Raw genomic sequence first — 27,489 nt, 5'->3', positions numbered from 1 at the left:
CCATTTAGCACTTGGGTGATGTGAATGTTACTTGCCACTTATTAGCCCAAACCTGAATGTTATCCAGGTCGTGCTGCATGTGGGCACGGACTGCTTCAGTATCTGAGGAGTCTTGAATGGTGTTGAACATAGTGCACTCATCAGTGAACATCCCTACTCTGCCCTTATGATGGAGGGAAGGTCATTGATGAAGCAGCTAAAGATGGTTGGGCTGAGGGACTCCTGCAGTGATATCCTGGAACTGTGATGGTTGACTCCAGCAACATTTATGCTAGGTATGACTCCAGCCAGTGGAGAGTTTCCCCCCGATTCCCATTGACTCCAGTTTTGCTAGGGCTCCCTGATGCCCCACTCAGTCAAATGCTCCTTTGATGTCAAAGGCAGTCACTCTCACCACACTTCTTGAGTTCAGATCTTTTGTCCATGTTTGGATCAAGATGGTAATGAGGTCAGGTGCTGAGTGGCCATGGTGGAACACAATCTGAGAGTCAGTGAGCAGGTTATTGCTGAGTAAGTGACAGGTGATAGCACTGTCGACAACACGTTCCATCAATTTGCTGATGATCGAGAGTAGACTGATGGGGTGGTAATTGGCTGGGATGGATTCCTCCCTTTTGTGGTAGATGCCAGTTTGTAGCTGTACTGGAATAGCTTGGTTAGGGGCATGGCTAGTACTGGAGCACTCATCTTCAGTACAATTGCCGGAATGTTGTCAGAGCCCACAGACTTTGCAGTATCCAGTGCCTTCAGCTATTTCTTCACATTACGTGGATTGACTCGAATTGGCTGAAAGCTGGCAGCTATGCAGCTGGGGACTTCGGGGGTGGCCAAGATGGATCACCCACTCGGCACTTCTGGCTGAAGATGCTTCAGGCTTGTCTTTTGCACCAACATGCTGAGTTACCTCATCATTGAAGATGGGGATGTTTGTAAAGCCTCCCTCCTCAAGTTAGTTGTTTAATTGTACACCCCTATTCACGACTGGGTGTGTCAAGACCACAGAGCTTAGATCATTTAGCTCTGTCTATTGCATGCTGCTTCTGCTGTTTGTCATGCAAGTAGTCCTGTCTCTGTAGCGTCAACAGGTTAACACCTCATTTTTAGGTATGCCTGGTGCTGCTCCTGGCATGCCCTCCTGCACTCTTCATTGAACCAGGGTGATACCCCGGCTTGATGGTAATGGTAGAGCCGGGACATGCCAGCCAGGCCATGAAGGTATAGACTGTGGTCATATGCAATTCTGCTGCTGTTGTTGATGGCCCATAGAACCTCATGGAAGCCCAGTTTTGAGTTCCTTGATCTGCTCGAAATCTATCCCATTTAGCACAGTGGTAGTGCCACACAAATGGAGGGTACACTTAATGTGAAGACTTTGTAAGGACTTTGTCTCGACAAGGATTGTGCGGTGGTCACTCCTACAAATATTGTTAAGACAGCTGCATCTGTGATAGGAAGATTGGTAAGGATGAGGTCAAGTAGGTTTTTCCCTCTTGTTGGTTTCCTCACCATCTGCCGAAAATCCAGTCTAGCAGTTATGTACTTTAGAACTCGGCCAGTAGTGGTGGACAGGGACCATGCCATGTAAGCATTCTGCCAGGTAAACCCTGGCAGGTATGCCTGTGGCCTGGTGGAGGGGGGCCCTCCTACATGGTCAGCCCATGCCCAAATGAAATACCCGCTGAGGCATGGGCCATCCATGGGTCAAGACTCCCATCTTCACTAAATACTAGCCCCCTCCCAACCCTCTCACGGGGGCCTCCCTGTCTGGCCGTAGTAAACCCGCCCCACTTAGCTTATTCCTGGGCTCCATTACCAAACTTCTGCCTGGACCTACCACAGTACCGGCTGTAGCCATCACTTCTGGTTGCACTGCCAGCACTGGAGAGCTACTAGCCTCCAATTGGTTGGCAGATCTCGGGAGCAAAAAATTTCCCAAGGATGAGGAGAACCTAGACTCTGAACAGGTAAATGCCTGAGTGGCATTAAATCAGGTCAGGTGCATGGAGTGGCCATGACAGGGTTGCTACCGGCCCACCAACACTAGTACCAAATTCCACCCTCTGGCTCTTGTGCAGACAGTGGACATGGAATTCTATTTGTCAATCCTTCATTGTGGGATATGTACACTCTACAAAATGAGATTGGTTGACTAATATCCTGAAGATTCAATTTATCACGTTTGAGGGCTAAGGAGTGTTTGATCATCGTGGAGATAGATTGGATTGGATGGAATGACCTACAAGATAATTGTCTTAACAGAAATGTAATACTGATGAAAGGTAGTTACTTTGGTCAGCCTTGCCTGTCTTCATGTTAACAATTTATTTTTGGTCTTACGTGAATTTGACTTCTTTAACCCCTGGTCAAGTGATCAAGTATTAAAAGCAACATACGCATTTATGAAAGGCCATTGACCTAAACGTTAACTCCGTCTCTCTCCAGAGATGCTGCCTGACCTGCTGAGTTATTCAAGCATGTTCTATTTTTATTTCAGATTTGCAGCATCTGCAGAACTTTTTCCTTTGTTTGTACAAAGTTGCCCTTCCAGGCTACTGTTGAAATGCTGTCTTTCTGGATTTCCCCTGTTCTTTTGGTGCTTGTTTGAAAACAAATCCTCGACCCATTCATTTTTCATTTCCTTGCAATTTCCATTATCTGAGCTGAAGCTGTCTCTAGCTTATGACATATGGAATAATTGTTCTTGTAGATATGGTACCCATGATTAAGCTTTATATCCACAAACAAACGTGTACCTTTAGATGGAATACTACACTCCACTGCAATATTCTTAAGCTTATATTTAGCATTCATGTCCCATTTGTATGCTATGTTGAACATATATAACGTAAAGTGGATCTTTTTTCCCTGTGGGGATGGTCTTTCACCAGCCCTCATTCCCTCCCCATTTTATCCACTTCTCATAAGTAAACAAAGATTATTTTAAAAAGAGGATTATAATGATCAATTTCCTTTGGGATAGAGTTTTATCACTGACATAAGGTTTCATTAGGATTCGGCTTGAAGTAATTCACACACATCAATCAATTTTGCAATAAAGATGGTAAGCAGAAGCATTTGTGTGGATCAAGCCACCAATTTGAACTTGTGAGCCAACCCCATGTGGATAGTTACAATGAAGAGAAGTTTTAATTCCTTCAGTCATATTGGTTTCCATGGATTAAATGTGAATAGCCATATATACCTTTCACATCGCATCGCAACTCCTTGAGAATTTCCTTGGTATAGTGTTTGGTGTCCTTTTTAATATTGGAGTTGAAATAAAAACCAAGTTTAAAACAAAGGCTTAAAGGGAACAGTGTGAGGGTGAAGTCTGAGGTTAATGCTATGTCCTGGGCAAGGTGTGAGGGTAGATGTAGACAGAGACTGAGCTCTGAAACATATGTGGGTGCAGAAAATCTGATGCGTGCCAGGCTGGACTTTACAACACGATTACCTTTTAAAACGTCCCCTTTAGCTTAAGATGAAATAGAACATCCTGAAAAGCGGGATCAGCTTGGAAACATGCACATGTGGTCTGGTTGCAGTGGGGGAGAAACTCAAACAGAAACCTACAATAAGTCACCATTTAATGTTGGCTCAGATTTCATTGTTTCGCTTTAGCACAGGTAACAAAATAGGGACAATATATCCATTTAAAGTTGCGAGTTGCATTATAATGCCATTTGCCATTGACGTCCTGTTCTGTGACCTGCCTGCACACATATTTTCCTGGGCACTTAGTCCTTAAGTCCCTCTTCCTTCCAGCTCCTGTTCCCACCCTCTATTATTACTTTTAAAGTCCCCGGTGTCCGTTGCCATCAGGGACTACTTCAGCTGCTTCTCTTTCCCTTGCTCTGCCCATGCCTTCAGTCCTAAACTATTTCTTCCCTCCCCCCACTTCCATCCTCGGTTCTTCCTTTAAAGTCCTTGGTGTCCATTGCCACTGCCGGGGATTTCTTTAGCTCCTCCTCTTGCCCTTGCTTCTGTTCCTGCTCTCAGTTTGCAATGAAGTCCTGGGACTTCCGAAGCCATTATCTGCACTGACCAATTTCTGCCACGCAATGGAGCCCGGTCAATCTAAAACCAGGTGAGCAATTATTTTTACATTTATTTACATTTACAGAAATGTATATTGCACTTCTTTTATATTTAGTGATCTATTTTAGTTTGCAAGTTATTTCAGCTAGGAATGCATAATACTGCATATATATAGTACAGTATTTCAACCTGTACATTGGTTTTCCAGGCGAGAAATTTCTGAAGGAACCTAAGTCTAGTTTTAACATTTGATTCCTATAGGAATCTACGATTCACTTAAAGTTGTTTCACTTAAAGTCATGGTTTTCAGGAATGCAACTACAATGTTAAGTGAGAACACACTGTATTGATATGCCAAGAGACAGTCTTAACACCTTTACACAGTGTCTCAGATAAAACACAACTGTTTTCTTTCCAGAAGCAGAGAAGCAAAGAAGTGGGACTGCTTTCTGTTAACAACAAGCAGAATGTTGGTGATGGTTTGTTTTCTAATCGACAGGAAGGGATCAGAACAGATAGGGTTCTTGGAGATTTAAGGAACAGGGAGTCATCGAGGTGCACCTTGCTGGTGAAAACTGGATCCAGGAAAACTCAGGTTGAGTGAAATGATTTTGGAAGGACATTAGAAGCTTCAACCTAGCATGGCGGGGAGAAGTGAGCCTGGAAAGCTGGGAAATACTTCAAAACTGTTCCTGTAATGCTACATGTCTGCCATAAGTGCAGTGCACAGCGCAAAGATTTGTAAGATGTATCTCAATTGCATTAGTTAATGCAAAAGTACCTTTTCTTTAGTTTAGTGCATTAGTTGCCTGGTAATTCATGTTTGATCTATGCTGATTTTAGTTTGTTTGCTACAGTAAAAGTTTTATAAAACTGAAATCTCAACCACTTGTTTATTTCCATTGGTTGCTTGGAAATTCATCTCTTTTTAAAAGTTATCAGTTTGTACAGGGATTGGAACACAGGGTTGAAGCCATGCCCTGGGAGTCTTAGATGGGAGGGCTTGAGAGTCAATGTCCTACAAAACTCTTTCCAAAATTCCTCTTCTTATGCAGCAAGGTCGAATGATGGTGGATAAGAAGTGTAGCTCAACATTTTGCGACTGAAGATAGAAACCAACTGCTAAGTCAGTGAAGTTACTGAAAACAGGAGAAAGAAAATGGCATGATCAACTGGATCAAAAGCTATCAAGAGCATGCCCTATCCTCTGTTAATGTTCCCATGAGCCTACTTTCCATGTCTTTCTGGATGGCAGATGTCACAGTTTTGGAAAGTGCTGTCAAAGAAGCCTTGGGGAATTACTGCAGTGCATTTTGTAGATGGTACATACTCTCCCACTGTGCACCGGTACTAGACAGAATGATCTTCAAGGTGCTGATCAAGGGGGGCTGGATGGTGTTAAGTTTCTTGAGCATTGTTGTAGTTGTATTCATCCAGGCAAGTGGAGTCCTGACTTGTGCCCTGAGATGGGCTTTGGGTAGTCAGACAGTGAGTTACTCGGTGGAAGGGCTTTTTGGGGTGGGTGGGGGGGGGGCGGGGTGAGAAGGTGAGTTCTTCAGTGTAGAATACCCAAACTTTGACCTGCTCTTGTAGCCACAGTATTTGTGTGGCTGGTCCACTTATGTTCCTGGTCAATGGTAAACCCCAGGATATTGATGGTGGGGATTTCATTGATGAAGGAGATCGGGGGGTGGTGTAGTCTGGGTTAGATTCTCACTTGTTGGCTATATGCATATTGCTTGACACTAGACTGGCATGAATGTTACTTGCCACTAATCCGTCCAAGCCTGAATGTTGTCCAGATCTTGCTACATGCAGGCATGGACTGCTTCATTGTCTGTGGAGATGCGAATGTTATTCAATACTGCAATCATCAATGAACATCCCTACTTCTGACTTTATGATGGAAGGAGGTCATTGATGAAGCAACTAAAAATGGTTGAACATAGGACCGCGCTTCTAGGTTGGCACGTGCAGGGTAGGGACGGGTGAAATTCACCACCAGGAACTGGGGACGGGTGGAAATCAAATAGCAGTCCCACTCCAGCTCAATAAACAAGGACACAGCTGTAAAATGTGAGACAGCTGAAAATTGGAAAACACAAACTGTGTGTTTGGATGTTACAGCCAAACTTAAAACACAGCTTTACATGGCCATCAAAAGATTCATTCAAAGTAAGCAGCCACATGAAGTCAAAGGGCTAGCCACAGCAGAGAGTAAATATAAATAGAAAGCGCCCAGATAAAAGTGTCAGTCAATCTCTGATATTTTTATTCTAGATTTATGTTTGTGACAAAAGAGTTAAGTGCAGCTTATACATGAGTTTACTGATGTATTTTCTGGAATCAACTTCTCTTCATGGGTTAAGGAAAAACTCTAATTTGGGCATAGTATGCTCCACTTGAAGCTAATACAAGAGTCTTTCAGTGGAGCCTCATTCCAAATTTCAACTATGCCATTAAACATTAATTAAATACTATGGATTGAAGAGTCCTGCAGCACATTTTTTAAGATTATGCAAACATAGACTTTCTCCTCTGACTTCCCATACACATTCCTAAAATTGGACATCTCTTCGTGGGAAACACGCAAAAGGAAGTCTCCCCAGGACATAAGCCTTTTCAATCTGTGACTGAAGAGCAGAATGGAGATTCCTTAATCATCTGTCCATGCCTGCAATTTCAAAACCTGCCACGCAGATCTGAGAAATTCCAAGTTCAAGGAATTTGCATTAAGTTAATTATTCTCAGCCGAGGTTCCAATGCCTAACATCTACTCGGTGGCAAAATGTGTTCACACATCACAATGGGCCGCTTGGACTTGAAGGTGGAGGTGGAGGATTGCTGGCACTTGGGGAACATTACCCCAACAAGAGTCAGCTTATTCAGGGTAAAGGGGTGGAATCTTATAGGAAAAATTTATATCTAATGTATTGAAGGAGAGAGATCATTTTCACTTAGAGCCAGGCTCTAATGTACTTCATAAGAAGAATTTTCTTGGAGCTCACTCACCTGCCAGCACCGGGTTCAGTCATTGCAATAGCACCAATACACTTTCCGGAAGCCATTTGAGGAATGTAACATTCAATCTGGTCTTTAGAACCATAATGAGTGATGTAAGGCATGACAATGTCTGAATGTAAGCTGAAACCGGGTCCACTACAGTTCACATACATCCTAGAAATGAGATCAATAAGTTCACAATGCTCATCCATGAACAGAAAATGTACTTTGTTTTACTTTTGATGCACAGTCTCTGAAAAGCATCCATCCATTTTCTCTCGCTCCCAGGCAAACCGTCCATTCTCTCTTGCTCCGACACTCCGCCCATTCTCCCTCACTCCTAAATGCACTGCCCGTCCTCGCTCGTCCCCAGACACACCGTCCGTTCTCTCGTTCCTAAATGTACTGCCTGTTCTCTCTCGTCCACAGACTGTCCATTCTCTTTTGTCCTCAGACACACCGTCTGTTCTCTCTTGTTCTCAGACACACTGTCCGTTCTTGCTCACTCTCAGACACATCACCCATTCTCTCTTGTTCCTAAATGTACTGCCTGTTCCTAAACGTACTGCCTGTTCTCTCTCGTCCACAGACTGTCCTTTCTCTTTTGTCCTCAGACACACTGTCTGTTCTCTCTTGTTCTCAGACATACCGTCTCTTTTCTCTTGTTCTCAGACACACTGTCCGTCCTCGCTCACTCTCAGACACATCGCCCATTCTCTCTCGTTCCTAAATGTACTGCCTGTTCCTAAATGTACTGCCTGTTCTCTCGCATCCACTGACACACCATCCGTTCTCTTTTGTCCTCAGACGCACCGCCCATTCTCTCTCGCTCCCAGACACCATCCGCTCTCTCCCGTCACCAGACACACCACCCGTTCTCTCTTGCTCCCAGCCACACCACCCGTTCTCTCTCGTTCCTAAATGTACAGCCTGTTCTCTCTCGTCCACAGACACACCGTCCGTTCTCTCTTGTTCTCAGACACACTGTCCGTTCTCTCTGGTCCCCAGACACCGTCCACTCTCTCCCATCCCCAGACATACCACCCGGCTCTCTCATCACCAGACACACCTCCTGTTCTCTCTCCCTCCTAAAAAAAAAGTCCTTTCGCTCTCGTCCCCAGACACGCCGCCCGTTCTCTCTCGTCCCCAGACACGCCGCCCATTCTCTCTCGTCCCCAGACACACCGTCCGTTCTCTCTCATCACCAGACACTCCTCCTGTTCTCTCTCGCTCCCCAGACACACCGCCTGTTCTCTCTTGTTCCTAAATATATTGCTTGTTCTCTCTCGTCCACAGACACACTGTCAGTTCTCTTGTCCTCAGACACACCATCCGTCCACTCTTGTTCTCAGACACACCGTCCGTTCTCTCTCGCTCTCAGACACACCGTCCATTCTATCTCGCACTCAGACACACCGTCCGTTCTATCTCGCACTCAGACACACCGTCCGTTCTATCTCGCACTCAGACACACTGCCCGTTCTCTCTCGCTCCCAGACACCGTCCACTTTCTCCCTTCCCCAGACCACGACCCTTTCTCTCTCGTCCCCAAACACACCGCCGTTCTCGCTCGTCCCGAAACACACTACCCGTTCTCTCTCGTTCCCAGACACACCGCCCGTTCTCTCTCGTCCCCAGACACACTGCCCGTTCTCTCTCGACCCAAAAAAACACCGCTCGTTCTCTCTCATCCCCAGACACACCGCCCGTTCTCTCTCGTCCCGAGACACACCGCCCGTTCTCTCTCGTCCCCAGGCACACCGTCCGTTCTCTCTCGCTCCTAAATACACCATCTGTTCTCTCTCGTCGCCAGACAAACTGCCTGTTCTCTCTCGTCCCCAGACATACCGCCCGATCTTTCTCGTCCCCAGACACACCGCCCGTTCTCTCTTGTCCACAGACACACCGCGCGTTCTCTTTCCTCCCCAGAAACACCGCCCGTTCTCTCTCGTCCCCACATACACCGCCCGTTCTCTCTTGTCCCCAGACACACCACCCGTTCTCTCTTGGCCCCAGACACACCGACCATTATCTCTCGTCCCCAGACACATCGCCTGTTTTCTTTCATCACCAGACACTCCTCCTGTTCTCTCTCGCTCCCAGCCATACTGCCCGTTCTCTCTTGTTCCTAAATATATTGCCTGTTCTCTCTCATCCACAGACAAACCGTCCGTTCTCTTGTCCTCAGACACACTGCCCGTTCTCGCTCGCTCCCAGACACCGTCCACTCTCTCCCTTCCCCAGACACACCACCTGTTCTCTCTCGTCCCCAGACACACCGCCCGTTCTCTCTCATCCACAGACACACCGCCCGTTCTCTCTCGTCCCCAGACACACCGCCCGTTCTCTCTCGTCCCCAGACACACCGCCCGTTCTCTCTCGTCCCCAGACACAATGCCCGTTCTCTCTCGTCCCCAGACACAATGCCCGTTCTCTCTCGTCCCCAGACACAATGCCCGTTCTCTCTCGTCCCCAGACACATCGCCCGTTCTCTCTCGTCCCCAGACAGACCGCCCGTTCTATCTCGTCCCCAGACAGACCGCCCGTTCTCTCTCGTCCCCAGACATATCGCCCGTTCTCTCTCGTCCCCAGACACATCGCCCGTTCTCTCGTCCCCAGACACACCGCCCGTTCTCTCTCGTCCCCAGGCACACTGCCCGTTCTCTCTCATCACCAGGCACACCGCCCGTTCTCCCTCGTTCCCAGGCACACCAGCCATTCTCTCTCATCTCCAGACACACTGCCCGTTCTCTCTCATCACCAGTCACACCGCCCGTTCTCTCTCGTCACCAGACACTCCTCCTGTTCTCTCTCGTCACCAGACACTCCTCCTGTTCTCTCTTGTCACCAGACACTCCTCCTGTTCTCGCTCGCTCCCAGCCATACTGCCCGTTCTCTCTTGTTCCTAAATATATTGCCTGTTCTCTCTCATCCACAGACACACTGTCCGTTCTCTCGTTCTCAGACTCACCGTCCGTTCTCTCTCACTCTCAGACACACTGCCCATTCTCTCTCGCTCCCAGACACCGTCCACTCTCTCCCTTCCACAGACACAGCGCCCGTTCTCTCTCGCCCCGAGACACACTACCCGTTCTCTCACGTCCCCAGACACAACGCCCGTTCTCTCTTGTCCCCAGTCATACTGCCCGTTCTCTCTCGTCCCCAGACACACCGCCCGTTCTCTCTCGCGCCCAGACACACTGCCCGTTCTCTCTCATCACCAGTCACACCGCCCGTTCTCTCTCGTCACCAGACACTCCTCCTGTTCTCTCTCGTCACCAGACACTCCTCCTGTTCTCTCTTGTCACCAGACACTCCTCCTGTTCTCGCTCGCTCCCAGCCATACTGCCCGTTCTCTCTTGTTCCTAAATATATTGCCTGTTCTCTCTCATCCACAGACACACTGTCCGTTCTCTCGTTCTCAGACTCACCGTCCGTTCTCTCTCACTCTCAGACACACTGCCCATTCTCTCTCGCTCCCAGACACCGTCCACTCTCTCCCTTCCACAGACACAGCGCCCGTTCTCTCTCGCCCCGAGACACACTACCCGTTCTCTCACGTCCCCAGACACAACGCCCGTTCTCTCTTGTCCCCAGTCATACTGCCCGTTCTCTCTCGTCCCCAGACACACCGCCCGTTCTCTCTCGCGCCCAGACACACTGCCCGTTCTCTCTCGTCCCCAGACACACCGCCCATTCTCTCTCGTCCCCAGACAGACTGCCCGTTCTCTCTCGTCCCCAGACAGACCGCCCGTTCTCTCTCGTCCCCAGACATATCGCCCGTTCTCTCTCGTCCCCAGACACATCGCCCGTTCTCTCGTCCCCAGACACACCGCCCGTTCTCTCTCGTCCCCAGGCACACTGCCCGTTCTCTCTCATCACCAGGCACACCGCCCGTTCTCCCTCGTTCCCAGGCACACCAGCCATTCTCTCTCATCTCCAGACACACTGCCCGTTCTCTCTCATCACCAGTCACACCGCCCGTTCTCTCTCGTCACCAGACACTCCTCCTGTTCTCTCTCGTCACCAGACACTCCTCCTGTTCTCTCTCACTCCCAGCCATACTGCCCATTCTCTCTTGTTCCTAAATATATTGCCTGGTCTCTCTCGTCCACAGACAAACCGTCCTGTCTCTTGTCCTCAGACACACCGTCCGGTCTCTCTTGTTCTCAGACATACCGTCCGTTCTCTCTTGTTCTCAGACACACCGTCCGTTCTCTCTCGTTCCCAGACACACTGCCCGTTCTCTCTCGCTCCCAGACACCGTCCACTCTCTCCCGTCCCCAGACACACCACCCGTTCTCTCTTGTCATCAGACACACCTCCTGTTCTCTCTTCCTCCTAAATACACCGCCCATTCTCTCTCGTCCCCAGACACACCGCCCGTTCTCTTTCGTCCCCAGACACACCGCCCGTTCTCTCTCATCACCAGGCACACCGCCCGTTCTCTTTCGTCCCCAGACACACCGCCCGTTCTCTCTCATCACCAGGCACACCACCCGTTCTCCCTCGTTCCCAGGCACATCGCCCGTTCTCTCTTGTCACCAGACACTCCTCCTGTTCTCTCTCACTCCCAGCCATACTGCCCGTTCTCTCTTGTTCCTAAATACATTGCCTGTTCTCTTGTCCTCAGACACACCGTACGTTCTCTCTTGTTCTCAGACACACCGTCCGTTCTCTCTTGTTCTCAGACACACCGTCCATTCTCTCTCGCTCTCAGACACACTGCCCGTTCTCTCTCGCTCCCTGACACCGTCCACTCTCTCTCTTCCCCAGACACACCACCTGTTCTCTCTTGTCCCCACATACACCGCCCGTTCTCTCTCGTCCCGAGACACACTACCTGTTCTCTCACGTCCCCAGACACATCGCCCATTCTCTCTCGTCCCCAGACACACCGCCCGTTCTCTCTCGTCCCCAGACACATCGCCCGTTCTCTCTCGTCCCCAGACACATCGCCCGTTCTCTCTCGTCCCCAGACACATCGCCCGTTCTCTCTCGTCCCCAGACACACCGCCCGTTCTCTCTCGTCCCCAGACACACTGCCCGTTCTCTCTCGTCCCCAGACACACCGCCCGTTCTCTCTCGTCCCCAGACACACCGCCCGTTCTCTCTCGTCCCCAGACACACCGCCCGTTCTCTCTCGTCCCCAGACACACCGCCCGTTCTCTCTCGTCCCCAGACACACCGCCCATTCTCTCTCGTCCCCAGACACACCACCCGTTCTCTCTCATCACCAGACACATCGCCCGTTCTCTCTCGTCCCCAGACACAACGCCCGTTCTCTCTCGTCCCCAGACACAACGCCCGTTCTCTATCGTCCCCAGACATATCGCCCGTTCTCTCTCGTCCCCAGACACACCGCCCATTCTCTCTCGTCCCCAGACACACCGCCCATTCTCTCTCGTCCCCAGACACACCGCCCATTCTCTCTCGTCCCCAGACACACCGCCCATTCTCTCTCGTCCCCAGACACACCGCCCGTTCTCTCTCATCACCAGACACTCCTCCTGTTCTCGCTCGCTCCCAGCCATACTGCCCGTTCCCTCTTTTTCCTAAATATATTGCCTGTTCTCTCTGATCCACAGACAAACCGTCCGGTCTCTTGTCCCCAGACACAATGTCCGGTCTCTTGTCCTCAGACACACCGTCCGGTCTCTTGTCCTCAGACACACCGTCCGGTCTCATGTCCTCAGACACACCGTCCGGTCTCATGTCCTCAGACGCACCGTCCGGTCTCTTGTCCTCAGACGCACCGTCCGGTCTCTTGTCCTCAGACGCACCGTCCGGTCTCTTGTCCTCAGACGCACCGTCCGGTCTCTTGTCCTCAGACACACCGTCCGGTCTCTTGTCCTCAGACACACCGTCCGGTCTCTTGTCCCCAGACACACCGTCCGGTCTCTTGTCCTCAGACACACCGTCCGGTCTCTTGTCCTCAGACACACCGTCCGGTCTCTTGTCCTCAGACACACCGTCCGGTCTCTTGTCCTCAGACACACCGTCCGGTCTCTTGTCCTCAGACACACCGTCCAGTCTCTCTTGTTCTCAGACACACCGTTCGTTCTCTCTTGTTCTCAGACACACCGTCCGTTCTCTCTCGTTCCCAGACACACTGCCCGTTCTCTCTCGCTCCCAGATACTGTCCACTCTCTTCCGTCCCCAGACACACCACCCGTTCTCGCTTGTCATCAGACACACCTCCTGTTCTCTCTTGCTCCTAAATACACCGCCCGTTCTCTCTCGTCCCCAGACACACCTCCTGTTCTCTTTCGTCCCCAGACACACCGCCCATTCTCTCTCATCACCAGACACACCGCCCGTTCTCTCTCATCACCAGACACACCGCCCGTTCTCTCTCATCACCAGACACTCCTCCTGTTCTCTCTCGCTCCCAGCCATACTGCCCGTTCCCTCTTTTTCCTAAATATATTGCCTGTTCTCTCTCATCCACAGACAAACCGTCCGGTCTCTTGTCCCCAGACACACCGTCCGGTCTCTTGTCCTCAGACACACCGTCCGGTCTCTTGTCCTCAGACACACCGTCCGGTCTCTTGTCCTCAGACAAACCGTCCGGTCTCTTGTCCTCAGACACACCGTCCGGTCTCTTGTCCTCAGACACACCGTCCGGTCTCTTGTCCTCAGACACACCGTCCGGTCTCTTGTCCTCAGACACACCGTCCGGTCTCTTGTCCTCAGACACACCGTCCGGTCTCTTGTCCTCAGACACACCGTCCGGTCTCTTGTCCTCAGACACACCGTCCAGTCTCTCTTGTTATCAGACACACCGTTCGTTCTCTCTTGTTCTCAGACACACCGTCCATTCTCTCTCGTTCCCAGACACACTGCCCGTTCTCTCTCGCTCCCAGACACTGTCCACTCTCTTCTGTCCCCAGACACACCACCCGTTCTCGCTTGTCATCAGACACACCACCTGTTCTCTCTTGCTCCTAAATACATCGCCCGTTCTCTCTCGTCCCCAGACACACCGCCTGTTCTCTTTCGTCCCCAGACACACCGCCCATTCTCTCTCATCACCAGGCACACCACCCGTTCTCTCTTATCTCCAGACACACTGCCCGTTCTCTCTCATCTCCAAACACACTGCCCGTTCTCTCTCGTCACCAGACACACCGCCCGTTCTCTCTCGTCAACAGACACTCCTCCTGTTCTCCCTCGTCAACAGACACTCCTCCTGTTCTCTCTCGTCACCAGACACTCCTCCTGTTCTCTCTCGTCACCAGACACTCCTCCTGTTCTCTCTCGTCACCAGACACTCCTCCTGTTCTCTCTCGCTCCCAGCCATACTGCCCGTTCTCTCTTGTTCCTAAATATATTGACTGTTCTCTCTCGTCCACAGACACACTGTCCGTTCTCTTGTCCTCAGACACACCGTCCGTTCTCTCTCGCTCTCAGACACACTGCCCGTTCTCTCTCGCTCCCAGACACCGTCCACTTTCCCCCTTCCCCAGACACACCACCTGTTCTCTCTTGTCCCCAGTCATACCGCCCGTTCTCTCTCGTTCCCAGACACACCGCTCGTTCTCTCTCATCCCCAGACACACCGTCCGTTCTCTCTTGTCCCCAGTCATACCGCTCGTTCTCTCTCGTCCCCAGACACACCGCCCGTTCTCTCTCGTCCCCAGACACACCGCCCGTTCTCTCTTGTCCCCAGTCATACCGCCCGTTCTCTCTCGTCCCCAGACACACCGCCCGTTCTCTCTCATCCCCAGACACACCGTCCGTTCTCTCTTGTCCCCAGTCATACCGCCCGTTCTCTCTCGTCCCCAGACACACCGCCCGTTCTCTCTCGCGCCCAGACACACTGCCCGTTCTCTCTCGCCTCCAGACACACCGCCCGTTCTATCTCATCCCCAGACACACTGCCCGTTCTCTCTCGCTCCTAAATACACCATCCGTTCTCTCTCGTCCCCAGACACACGGCCCATTCTCTCTCGTCCCCAGACACACTGCCCGTTCTCTCTCGTCCCCAGACACATCGCCCGTTCTCTCTCATCACCAGACACTCCTCCTGTTCTCTCTCGCTCCCAGCCATACTGCCCGTTCTCTCTTGTTCCTAAATATATTGCCTGTTCTCTCTCATCCACAGACAAACCGTCCGTTCTCTTGTCCTCAGACGCACCGTCCGGTCTCTTGTCCTCAGACGCAACGTCCGGTCTCTTGTCCTCAGACGCAACGTCCGGTCTCTTGTCCTCAGACGCAACGTCCGGTCTCTTGTCCTCAGACGCAACGTCCGGTCTCTTGTCCTCAGACGCAACGTCCGGTCTCTTGTCCTCAGACGCAACGTCCAGTCTCTTGTCCTCAGACGCACCGTCCGGTCTCTTGTCCTCAGACGCACCGTCCGGTCTCTTGTCCTCAGACGCACCGTCCGGTCTCTTGTCCTCAGACGCACCGTCCGGTCTCTTGTCCTCAGACGCACCGTCCGGTCTCTTGTCCTCAGACGCACCGTCCGGTCTCTTGTCCTCAGACGCACCGTCCGGTCTCTTGTCCTCAGACGCACCGTCCGGTCTCTCGTCCTCAGACGCACCGTCCGGTCTCTCGTCCTCAGACGCACCGTCCGGTCTCTCGTCCTCAGACGCACCGTCCGGTCTCTCGTCCTCAGACGCACCGTCCGGTCTCTCGTCCTCAGACGCACCGTCCGGTCTCTCGTCCTCAGACGCACCGTCCGGTCTCTCGTCCTCAGACGCACCGTCCGGTCTCTCGTCCTCAGACACGACGTCCGGTCTCTCGTCCTCAGACACGACGTCCGGTCTCTCGTCCTCAGACACGACGTCCGGTCTCTCGTCCTCAGACACGACGTCCGGTCTCTCGTCCTCAGACACGACGTCCGGTCTCTCGTCCTCAGACACGACGTCCGGTCTCTCGTCCTCACACACATCGTCCGGTCTCTCGTCCTCAGACACACCGTCCGGTCTCTCGTCCTCAGACACACCGTCCGGTCTCTCGTCCTCAGACACACCGTCCGGTCTCTTGTCCTCAGACACACCGTCCGGTCTCTTGTCCTCAGACACACCGTCCGGTCTCTTGTCCTCAGACACACCGTCCGGTCTCTTGTCCTCAGACACACCGTCCGGTCTCTTGTCCTCAGACACACCGTCTGGTCTCTTGTCCTCAGACACACCGTCCGTTCTCTCTTGTTCTCAGACACACCGTTCGTTCTCTCTCGTTCCCAGACACACTGCCCGTTCTCTCTCGCTCCCAGACACCGTCCACTCTCTCCTGTCCCCAGACACACCACTCATTCTCTCATCAGACACACCTCCTGTTCTCTCTTGATCCTAAATACACCGCCCGTTCTCTCTCGTCCCCAGACACACCGCCTGTTCTCTCTCATCCCCAGACACACCGCCCGTTCCCTCTCGTCACCAGGCACACCACCCGTTCCCCCTCGTTCCCAGGCACACCACCCGTTCTCTCTCATCTCCAGACACACTGCCCGTTCTCTCTCGTCACGAGACACACCGCCCGTTCTCTCTCGTCACCAGACACACCGCCTGTTCTCTCTCGTCACCAGACGCTCTGCTCGTTCTCTCTCGTCACCAGACACACCGCCCGTTCTCTCTCATCAGAAGACACACCGCCCCTTCTCTCTCGTCACCAGACACTCCTCCTGTTCTCTCTTGCTCCTAAATACACTGCCCATCCTCTCCCGTCCCCAGACACACCACCCATTCTATCTCGTCCCCAGGCACACCACCCGTTCTCTCTCGTCCCCAGGCACACCACCCATTCTCTCTCGTCCCCAGGCACACCGCCTGTTCTCTCTTGACCCCAGTCACACCGCCCGTTCTCTCTTGTCCCCAGTCATACCGTCCGTTAACTCTCGTCCCCAGACACACCGCCCGCTCTCTCTCGTCCCCAGTCACACCACCCGTTCTCTCTCGTCCCCAGGCACACTGCCCGTACTTTCTTGACCCCAGTCACACCATCCGTTCTCTCTCGTCCCCAGTCATACCGCCCGTTTTCTCTTGTCCCCAGACACAGCACCTGTTGCTTCTCATTGCCAGATACAATCACAAACACGTTTTAAACATAAATTCCTTCAATTTTGCATGATTTCTTATAGCCACCATACAAGCGATGCATAGCACATTGCAAGGGCTGAAGTTCACAACTTTTAAATCAGATTATTCATAATGTTCATTAAGATCGGGGGAGGGGGGGGGGTGTGGTTTGAATGGATATTACCAAACTATGAAGGTTTGGACATCAAATGTACTTTGCAGCCAGATTATGCTGCTTAAAAGTTAGGATACAGTACTAGGTTGGAACATAGACACAAAGGTACAAACAATGATGGACAAACAGCAGTTTTTTGCTCCATCCAACCTGTCCCATGCAATTGCAATACCTTGTGCATCACAATATCCCCACCTGACCTAAACCCATGGGTAAGGTGAAAAAAATAGAAAAACCCAACACATCTAGGTAATTAAAACTAGCCCAGGAGATCACACTGATCCTGAATTTCATTCCGGGGAATGCCTTTTGCAAAAGGCAATACTCACCTACCCATCCGAAATAGAACTAGGTCCAGCTATCACGAGGGAATTCAGTGAGTTAGCGTCCGCCACACAAAATGACTGCCTGTACCAGTGGTCCATTGTTCTCTGTGAAAAGAACCACCTCCTGACATCTAACCGAGATCTGGCTTTACACAATTAAAATTGTGACCCTGTTCTCCCTAACCTATTTGCAATGGGATGACTTTGACTTGGAAGCAGTACTATAAAGAAGATTTGTAATTGTATTAAACATCTGTGGAATCTCTAATTGTTTCTAAGAATGTTTGAAAAAGACAGAAGTGTTTGCTTCAATTCCAAAGAGATAAATGTAATTTGCCTGAATAATAAGAAATCCTGATCCATGTGACCTGATGACCCTTGACCTGAAAGCAGCAGCACCAACATGAAGGAAGTTAAAAAAGAAGCCTTATGGCCAGGCACAATGGGGAGCTGCAGACACAAAGGAAAACTACAAGCAGAGAAGCTGGAAAGTCAAGCTGATCACTGTAGATACAGTTACAAAGAGAAAGCAGACAGAGACAGAAAGAGGAACACATAATTCTTGTGAGGAGAAGAAGCAATTTGCACTCATGAAGAGGTCAGTTTGAATGTCAAGGCATGGCTAGATTCTCTCTTGCTGGAAATGGTCATTGCCTGATACTTGTGTGGCGCGAATGTTACTTTCCACTTGCCAGCCCAAGCCGGATATTGTCCAGGTTTTGCTGCCGTTGGACATGGACTGCTTCCGTATCTGAGTTGTGAATGGTGCTGAACACTGTGCAATCATCAGCAAACATCTCCACTTCTGACCTTATAATGGAAGCAAGGTCATTGACGAAGCAGCTGAAGATGGTTGGGCCTAGGACACTACCCGGAGGAACTCCTGCAGTGATGTATTGGAACTGAGGTGATTGACCTCCAACAACCAAAACCATCGTCATTTGTGCTAGGTATGACCAATGAGCCAAGAGTTTTCCTTCTTATTCCCACTGACTCCAGGTTTGCTAGGGCGCCTTGATTCCACATTTGGTCAAATATTGTCAAGGGCAGTCACTCATATCACCTCTGGAGTTCAGCTCTTTTTCTATGTTAGAACCAAGGCTTTAATGAGGTCAGGAGCTGGATGACCCTGGTGGAACCCAAATTAAGCCTCAGTGAGCAGGTTGTTGCTAAGCAAGTGCCGCCTGGTAGAACTGTTGATGACCCCTTCCATCACTTTACTGATGATCAAGAGTAGACTCACGGGGTGGTAATTGGCCGGGTTACATTTGTCCTGTTTTTTTGTGTATCGGACATAAATCAGCAATTTTCCACATAGCCGGGTAGATGCCAGTGTTATAATCGTATTGGAACAGCTTGGCTAGGGATGCAGCAACTTCTGGAGCACAAATCTTCAGCACTATTGTTGGAACATTATCAGGGCCCATAGCCTTTGCAGTGTGCAGTGTCTTCAGCCATTTTTTGATATCACATGGAGTGAATTGAACTGGATGAAGGCTGGCATCTGTGATGCTCGGGGCCTCTGGAGGAGGCACTTCTAGTTGAAGATGGTTGCAAATGCTTCAGCCTTTTCTTTTGCACTTATGTGCTGGGCTCCCCTATCATTGAAGATGGTGATATTTGTGGAGCTTCCTCCTCCAGCGAGTTGCTTAACTGTCCATCACTATTCATGACTGGATGTGGCAGCACTGCAGATCTTAGATCCATTGGTTGTGGAATCGCTTAGCTCTGTCCATCATTTGCTGTTTAGCTCGCAAATAGCACTGTGTTGTAGCTTCACTAAGTTGACATCTCATTTTTAGGTATGCCTGATGCAGCTCCTGGCATGCCCGCCTGCACTCTTCATTGAACCAGGGTTGATCCCCTGGCTTGGTGGTAATGGTACAGTGGGGTAAATGCTGGGCCATGACATTACATATTCTGCTGCTGCCACACAGTGCCTCATGGATGCCCAGTCTTTAGCTGCTAGATCTATTCGAGAGCTATCCCATTTAATAAAGTGGTAGTGCCACACAACCCGATAGAGGGTATCCTCAATGTGAAGATGAGTCTTCGTCTCCACAAGGACTGAGTGGTGGTCACTCCTACCGATACCGTCATGGACAGGTGCATCTGCAGCAGGCAGTTTGGTGAGGATGAGGTCAAGTATGTTTTTCTCTCTTGTTGGTTCTCACACCACCTGCCGCAGAACAGGTCTAGCAACTATGTCCTTTAGGACTTGGCCAACTTGTTCTATAATGGTGCTATCGAGCCACTCTTGATGATGGACGTTGCAGTTCCCCACCCATAGTTAATTCTGCATCCATGCCACGCTCAGTGCTTCCTCCAAGTGGTGTTCAACATGGAGGAGTTATGATTCGTTAGCTGTGGGGGGGTGGGGTGGGAGGTGGTACGTGGTAATCAGCAGGTTTCCTTGCCTATGTATGACCTGATGCCATGAGACTTCATGAGGTTTGGAGTCAACGTTGAGGACTCCAAGGGCTCTCTCCTCAAGGTGTACCATTGCTGGGTCAGTCCTGCTGGTAGGACAGGAGATACCCCAGGGGTGATGATGGCGTTGTCTGGGACATTATCTGCGAGGTATTATTTGGTGTGTATGACTATGTCAGGCTGTTGCTTGACTAGTCTGTGAGACAGCTCTCCCAATTTTGGCACAAGCCCCCACATGTTAGTAAGGAGGGTTTTGCAGGGTCGACAGGGCTGAGTTTACCATTGTCGTTTCTGGTGCCTAGATCGATGATGGGTGGGCCAACTGGTTTCATTCCTTATTGGCTTTCTAGCGGTTTGATACAACTGAGTGACTTGATAGGCCATTTCAGAGGCCATTTTAAGGGTCAACCACATTGTTATGGATCTGGAATCCCATGCAGATGAGACGAGAAGGACAGCAGGTTTCCTTCCCTAAAAGACATTATTGAACTGTACGAGCTGGCTAAAAAGGTCTAAAAGCTGTAAAGCTATGTGAATAGCTTGGAGACAGAGAGCTAAAGCGCTGTGTAGTTTTTTTTTAATTAATTCACTGGATGTGGGCTTCACTGGCTGGATCAGTATTTATTGCCCATCCCTAGTTGCTCTTGAGAAGATGGTGGTGAGCTGCCTTCTTGAAACACTGCGGTCCATGTGGTGCAGGTACATCCACAGTGTTGTTAGGAAGGGGATTCTAGGATTTTGACCCAATGACAGTGAAGGAACAGCGATATATTTCCAAATCAGGATGGTGAGTGACTTGGAGGAGAACCTCCAGGTGGTGGTGTTCCCATCTATCTGCTGCCCCTGTCCTTCTAGATGGTAGTAGTCATGGGTTTGGAAGGTGCTGTCTAAGGAGCCTTGATGAATTCCTGCAATGCATTCTATAGATGGCACACACTGCTGCTACTGTGTGTCGGTGGTGGAGGGAGGGGATGTTTGTGAATGGGGTGCCAATCAAGTGGGTTGCTTTTTCCTGCATGGTGTCAAGCTTCTTGAGCGCTGTGGGAGCTGCACTTATCCAGGCAACTGAGGAGTATTCCATCACATTCCTGACTTGTGCCTTGTAGATGGTGGACAGACTTTGGGGAGTCAGGGGGTGAGTTACTCATTGCAGGATTCCTAGCCTTGTAGCCTGCTCTTGTAGCCACAGTATTTACATGGCTAGTCCAGTTCAGTTTCTGATCAATGGTAACCCCCCCCCCCCCCCCCCCGCCCCCCGATGTTGATAGTGGGGGATCCAGTGATACGCCAAGGGGCAATGGTTAGATTCTCTCCTTTCCAAAGCCATGAACTGGAATATTGTTGGCTGGTGGATTTAAAACATTCTCTGTACAACTACACCATCAAGGTTGTCATGACTGAGGGAGAGAGGATTTGTAGTAGTGTGCCTTGATGATCACAATCGTACCCACGCAACTTGAGGTGAAATCTGTTGTCGGGTATGACTCCTGACCTACCTGCATGAATAAATAACACCAAATTGTGAAACTGTGCAGGTAGGTACTCCAACATTTGGGCGTGGGGGAGAGTTGGTGACATGAATGCTTGCGGTTATTTAAGACATTTCTTTGGTGCATCAACTATTTAAAGTGTAATTTACCTTTTTGTTTGAAGTATCATTTGCTTGTTGATTCATGAGTAATTTGTGTTGATTTTTGTTTAATGTTAAAGTGAAAGGTACAAAAAGTAGAATCTTATTGGTAATTTCTTAATTTGGGGTCATTCAGTAAATTTGGATATTTTTGTTTATGGTTACCTCTTGGGGACTATAACAGCGATGTTAAAATGTTATATTTCCCACGCCCAACAAGCTTCTGAAATTGAAATCCTTGTAAACTTTGTATTATTGTGTTGGACACGGCAACCTTTGGGTCTTAAATCAGTTGTATTTATTGTATAAACTAAGTGCAATAACTAAAGGTTTGTTGATAGAAACCAAGGCGAAGAGTTCGTCACCTACTGGCCAGTGATGTTTGGGCAGATGTGGATTTTAGCAAAAAAGTTAATATAGATTTTTCCTCTTCATTATTTCTCCCCTGAATACAATAATTCATGGTAGGACACTGACAATCCTCAAGTGTTTCCCCTTATTGATTATTCTTCAACATTCATTGCTCAGGTTGATGCACATTATTTAACTTTGGGGTACATTACATCCATGGTCAATACTTCAAATACATCTATTTTCCGGCAGGAGTCAACAGACAACACTAAACTGCTAATCACCCACAGTCCCTATGCCAGCTCATATGGTTACCCGATTGTCAGACACATCCCTCTTCCTTTCAAATCTGCCATCATCGCCACCAACCATAAAAATAGTACACCTAACATCTATTCTTGCAGATTATGGCTGCATTGCCAAATCATTTAACTTCTTCAAAGTCTTCTAAAGGCAGAAAAATGGTAAACAGGTTGTCACGAGTGGTGGGACAAATAAGAGGCCAAAATGGAGCCGAAGGCAACAACAGCAATTTATAGTATTATAAATAGTATATATTTTATATAGTTACAGTATATATTTGCATTTATTTTAGCAGCAGATGAGTTTAGGTGGGGCAGAATCTGATGATGTTATCATGGAGGATATGCACAGTCTTAGTAATGGCATGGACATGTGGTCTAGAGGCTAAAATGACCAAGGTTGTGAACAACCTGGTTCAGCCCGAGATGGTTGCAAGGGGAGATGGATGGAGTCAATGCCTAAGGAACAAAGTTTTTGTTCTGGCACTGTTCTCAAGGTTTAACTGGAAGAAATTACTACTCATCCAGTGGCAGTGGCAGTGGCCATCATGGTTGAGGTACTAAATGAGTATGCGCAAGTCTTTACCAAGAAAAGGACTGCCAAAACTATGGTGAACAAGAAGGTTGCCAGGATATTAGGTGAGATAAAATAAAGAGGTACTAGGAAGGCAGTTAAGTCACCTGGTTCAAATGGGATGCTGAGGAAACAGTAGAATTGTGGGGGCGCTGGTCATAGCCTTCCAATTCTCCTTAGTCATAGGGGTGACACTAGAGAATTGCAAATGTTACACTGTTGTTCAAAAAAAGGGAAGAAGGATAAATCTGACAATGACAGGTCAATCAGTTTAAAGGCGGCAGAGCAAGGACTTTTAGAAACAAGGCAAATTGTGTTTAACTAGCTTGACTTTGATGAGCTACTAAGAGGACAGTGCAATTGATGTTGGGTATGTGGACTTTCAAAAGGCATTTAATAGAATACCACACATTGGGATTGTTGCAAAACTGAAACCGTGGGATAAAAGTGGCAGTAGCAGCATGAATTGGTTAGGGGGACAGAAAATAGTTGTGGCAAATTTCAAAATTTGCAGATGGTGAGCAACTCGGAAATACAGTGGTGAGAAAGATAGTAATAATCAAGAGGACAGGCTGGTGGAATGCGTGAGCACAAGGCACTTGAAATTCAACACAATATATGTTAAATGGTACAATTTTAAAAGTAGGTGCAAGAAAAGACTGGAGCGTGTTTGTGTGTAAATCATTCAAGATGGATGGATATCTCAATAAAGCAGCTTTTAAAGTAGAAAGAATTCTGGACTTCATAAATAGAGGCATAGAGTCCAAAAGCAAGGCGGTTATACTAAATCTATAAAAAACATGAGTTTAGCCCGAGCTGGAATACTGTCAATTCTGGGCACCACACTTCGGAAGAGGAGGTCTTGTGCTGCAGTGCTAGCATCCCCTACCTCTAGGCCAGAAGCTTCGGGTTCAAGTCCTACTTCAGGACTTGAAGGCCACAGAAGATACGTTCATAACATGGCTAAACTAGTTGATTATCAGCCTGTAAATCCTTCCACTATGATTGATGGCAGGCAGTAGGAGTGGGAGAGCTTCCAGGTCAGCCATGCTGCAGATGTTAACAGCAAACCATTGTGGTACTTTGCCAAGCATAATCGTGGAATAATCCAATAGAAGTCCTGGGTTGTCGACACCCTATGGTACCTGGAGCAGGAGTAGGAGGACACTTTAGGAAGGACAGGATACAGAAGAGATTTACTAAACATAGTGTCGTGCTCAGAAGACATGAAGGAAAATATATATATCATCTAGCTACTTTATAAAATTAATTTTTTTTAAATCAACGAAGGTTTTACACTGACTGAAGTCTGACCAGCCACGGTTCCCACAAAAGGAACTTATAGCCTTCAGAAAACAGCAAAGGTTTTGTTAAGTCTAAAGAGGTGCTAATGCCCCCTGCAACTGAAAAAATCAAATTCCAAGGAAATATTAAATGAATACTTCTCATCAGTATTCACCAAAGAGAAGGAATTAGCGGTCGATTTGTCTAGGGAAGAATGTGTAGATAGCCTGGATCATGTTGAGATCAAAAAAGAAATGTCAGGCGTCTTGAAGATTATTAAGGTGGATAAGACCCCAGGGCCAGAGGGGATCTATGCCAGAGTACTGAGGGAGGCAAGGGAGGAGATTGCTGGGGCCTTGACAGAAATATTTGTATCCTCACTGGCTACGGGTGAGGTCCCAGAGGAGTGGAGAATGGCCAATGTTGTTCCATTGTTTAAGAAGGGTAGCAGGGATAATCCAGGAAATTACAGGCTGGTGAGCCTTTTGTCAGTGGTAGGGAAATTACTGGAGAAGATTCTTTGTGACAGGATTTACCACCATTTGGAAGCAAATGGGCGTATTAGTGAGAGGCGGCATGGTTTTGTGAACAGGAGGTCGTGTCTCACTAACTTGATCGAGTTTTTCGAGGACGTGACAAAGATGATCAACAAGGGCAGTGGATGTTATATACGTGGATTTCAGTAAGGCCTTTGACAATGTCTCTCATGGCAGACTGGTACAGAGGGTAAAGTCGCACAGGATCAGAGGTGAGCTGACAAGATGGATACAGAGTTGGCTTGGTCATAGAAGACAGGGGGTAGCAGCGGAAGGGTGTTTTTCTGAATGGAGAGCTGTGACTAGTGGTGTTCCGCAGGGATCAGTGCTGGGACCTTTGCTGTTTGTGGTATACATAAATGATTTGGAGGAAAATGTAACTGGGCTAATTAGTAAGTTTGCAGATGACACTAAGGTTGGAGGAGTTGCAGATAGCGAAGAGGATTGTCAAAGGATACAACAGGATGTAGATCGGTTGGAGACTTGGGCAGAGAAATGGCAGATGGAGTTTAATCCGGACAAAAGTGAGGTAATACATTTTGGAAGGTCTAATACAGGTAGGAATTATACAGTAAACGGCAGAACACTTAAGTGCATTGACGGGCTTGGGGATCTAGGTGTACAGGTTCACAAGTCGCTGAAAGTGGCAACGCAGGTGAATAAGGTAGTCAGGAATACATATGGCATGCTTGCCTTCATCGGCAGGGGTATTCAATATAAAAGCTGGGAAGTCATGCTGCAGCTGTATAGAACCTTGGTTAGGCCACACATATAATATTGCGTGCAGTTCTGGTCGCCACATTACCAGAAGGATATGGAGGCACTGGAGAGGGTGCAGAGAAAGTTTACCAGGATGCTGCCTGGTCTGGAGGTTATTAGCTATGAGGAGAGTTTGGAGAAACTTGGATTGTTCTCACTAGAGCGACGGAGATTGAGGGGCAACTTGATAGAAGTTTACAAAATTATGAGTGGCATGGACAGAGTAGATAGTCAGAAGTTTTTCCCAGGGTGGAAGAGTCAATTACTAGGGGACATAGATTTAAGGTGAGAGGAGAAAACTTTAGAGGAGATGTGCGGGGCAAGTTTTTTTACGCAGAGGGTAGTGAGTGTCTGAAATTCGCCGCCAGAGGAGGTGGTGGAAGCAGGTATGATAGTGGTGTTTAAGAGGCAGCTTGATGAATATATGAAGAGGATGGGAATAGAGGGATATGGACCCCGGAAGTGCAAAATGTTTTAGTTTGACAGGCAATATGATCGGCACAGGCTTGGAGGGCCGAAGGGCCTTTTCCTGTGCTGTACTTTTCTTTGTTCTTTGTTTAAATTGCCTGACCCTCAACTACACTGTTTTCTACCGGAACATCTGAACTTTGGTACCAGTGCCTACTGCAAAACTGATTCATCTCTACATGCTCCTCCCATTATGGAAGTCAGCGCTACTGATGTGAATCACCCTGTAACAATATCAGTTGGTTAATCTCTCTGAAGGAATATGTACGAACACATACAAAATAAGCGCAGAAGTAAGACATTTGGCCCCTCGAGCCTGCTCCGCCATTCAATAAGATCAGAGCTGATCTGTTTGTGTTTCGAATTCCACATTCCCATCTACCCTTGGCAACCTTTGATTTCCCTTGCCCAACAAGAATCTATCTTCTTCCACCTTAAAAATATTCAATGACCTTGCCTCCACCGCCTTCTAAGGTAGTGTTCCAAAGTTGCACACCCTTCCGGCAGAAAAAATTTCTCCTTATCTCCATCCTAAAAAGGTAACCCCTAATTTTAAAACATTGCCCCTAGTTCTGGACTCACCCACAAGAAGAAACATCCTTTCTACGTCCACCTTGTCAAGACGATTCAGGATCTTATTTACTTCACTCAAGTCACCCCTCACTCTTCTAAACTCGTGGAAATGAGCCAAATATGTCCAACCTTTCCTCATAAGACAACACACTCATCCCAAGCATAAATCTAGTAAACCTCCCCTGAACTGCCTCCAACGCATTTTCATCCTTCATTAAATAAGGAACCCAAAACTGCACACAACATTCAAGATATGGACTCATCAATGCCCTGCACAATTGAAGCATAACATCCTTACTTTTATGTACAATTCCTCTCGTTATAAAGGATAACATTCCATTAGCCTTTTTAATTACTTGCTGTACCTGCATACTAATGTTTTGTGACTCATGCATTAGAACACCTAGATCCCTCTGCACCTCGGAATTCTGTAGTGTACTCCATTTAAGAATTACTCTGCTTTTTTATTCTTCCTGCCAAAGTGAACTTCACATTTTCCAACATTATTCTCCATCTGCCAAAGTTTTGTGCACTCATTCAACCTATCTATATTCATCTGCAACCTCCTTATGTTGTCTTCACAGCATATTTCCTACCTATCTTTGTGTCATCTGCAAATTTAGCTACCACACCTTCACTTCCCTCATCTAAATCATTGATATAAATTGTACAAAGTTGAGGCCCTTGTACAGACCCCTACAGGTCTCCACTCGTTACATCCTGCCATTCAGAAAAAGACCCATTTAGACATACTCTGTTTTCTGCCAGCCAACCAATCATCTATTCATATTAATATGTTACCCTCTACACCTTGAGCTTTTATTTTCTGTAATAACCTTTGATATGGTACCCTATCACCATTGGCATTTTGATTCTGGACTCACATGAAACAATAATTCTTATTTCATCTGTGGCTTTTGTCCTATACCTCTTTCTTTCCCTTATCCCTTTTTCAGTGTGTGACCAGTACCAGGGGCAGCATTGTGAACCCCTTGCAGCATTTTTGAATGTGTGTAAA

At 48.5% G+C, this 27,489-nt stretch overlaps 1 protein-coding gene across 3 annotated transcripts in view; it reads right to left on the bottom strand.

The window, feature by feature from the left end:
- Positions 1-27,489, bottom strand: part of LOC121284644 (KAT8 regulatory NSL complex subunit 1-like protein) — a 326,543-nt gene that overhangs the window by 239,609 nt on the left and 59,445 nt on the right. Inside the window, exon 1 of one of the 3 annotated variants that reach the window (XM_041200189.1) lies at positions 7,051-7,170. The exons of the other annotated variants lie outside the window; for them this stretch is intronic. The gene's annotated coding sequence lies outside the window, so the exon portion shown is untranslated. Of the gene's footprint in view, positions 1-7,050; positions 7,171-27,489 lie in introns of those variants that run through there. 3 annotated transcript variants of the gene reach the window in all.

The sequence above is a fragment of the Carcharodon carcharias genome, chromosome 12, assembly GCF_017639515.1.
Source record: "Carcharodon carcharias isolate sCarCar2 chromosome 12, sCarCar2.pri, whole genome shotgun sequence".
Classification (NCBI taxonomy): Eukaryota; Metazoa; Chordata; class Chondrichthyes; order Lamniformes; family Lamnidae; genus Carcharodon; species Carcharodon carcharias.
This window is presented reverse-complemented; position numbering and strand designations above follow the sequence as displayed.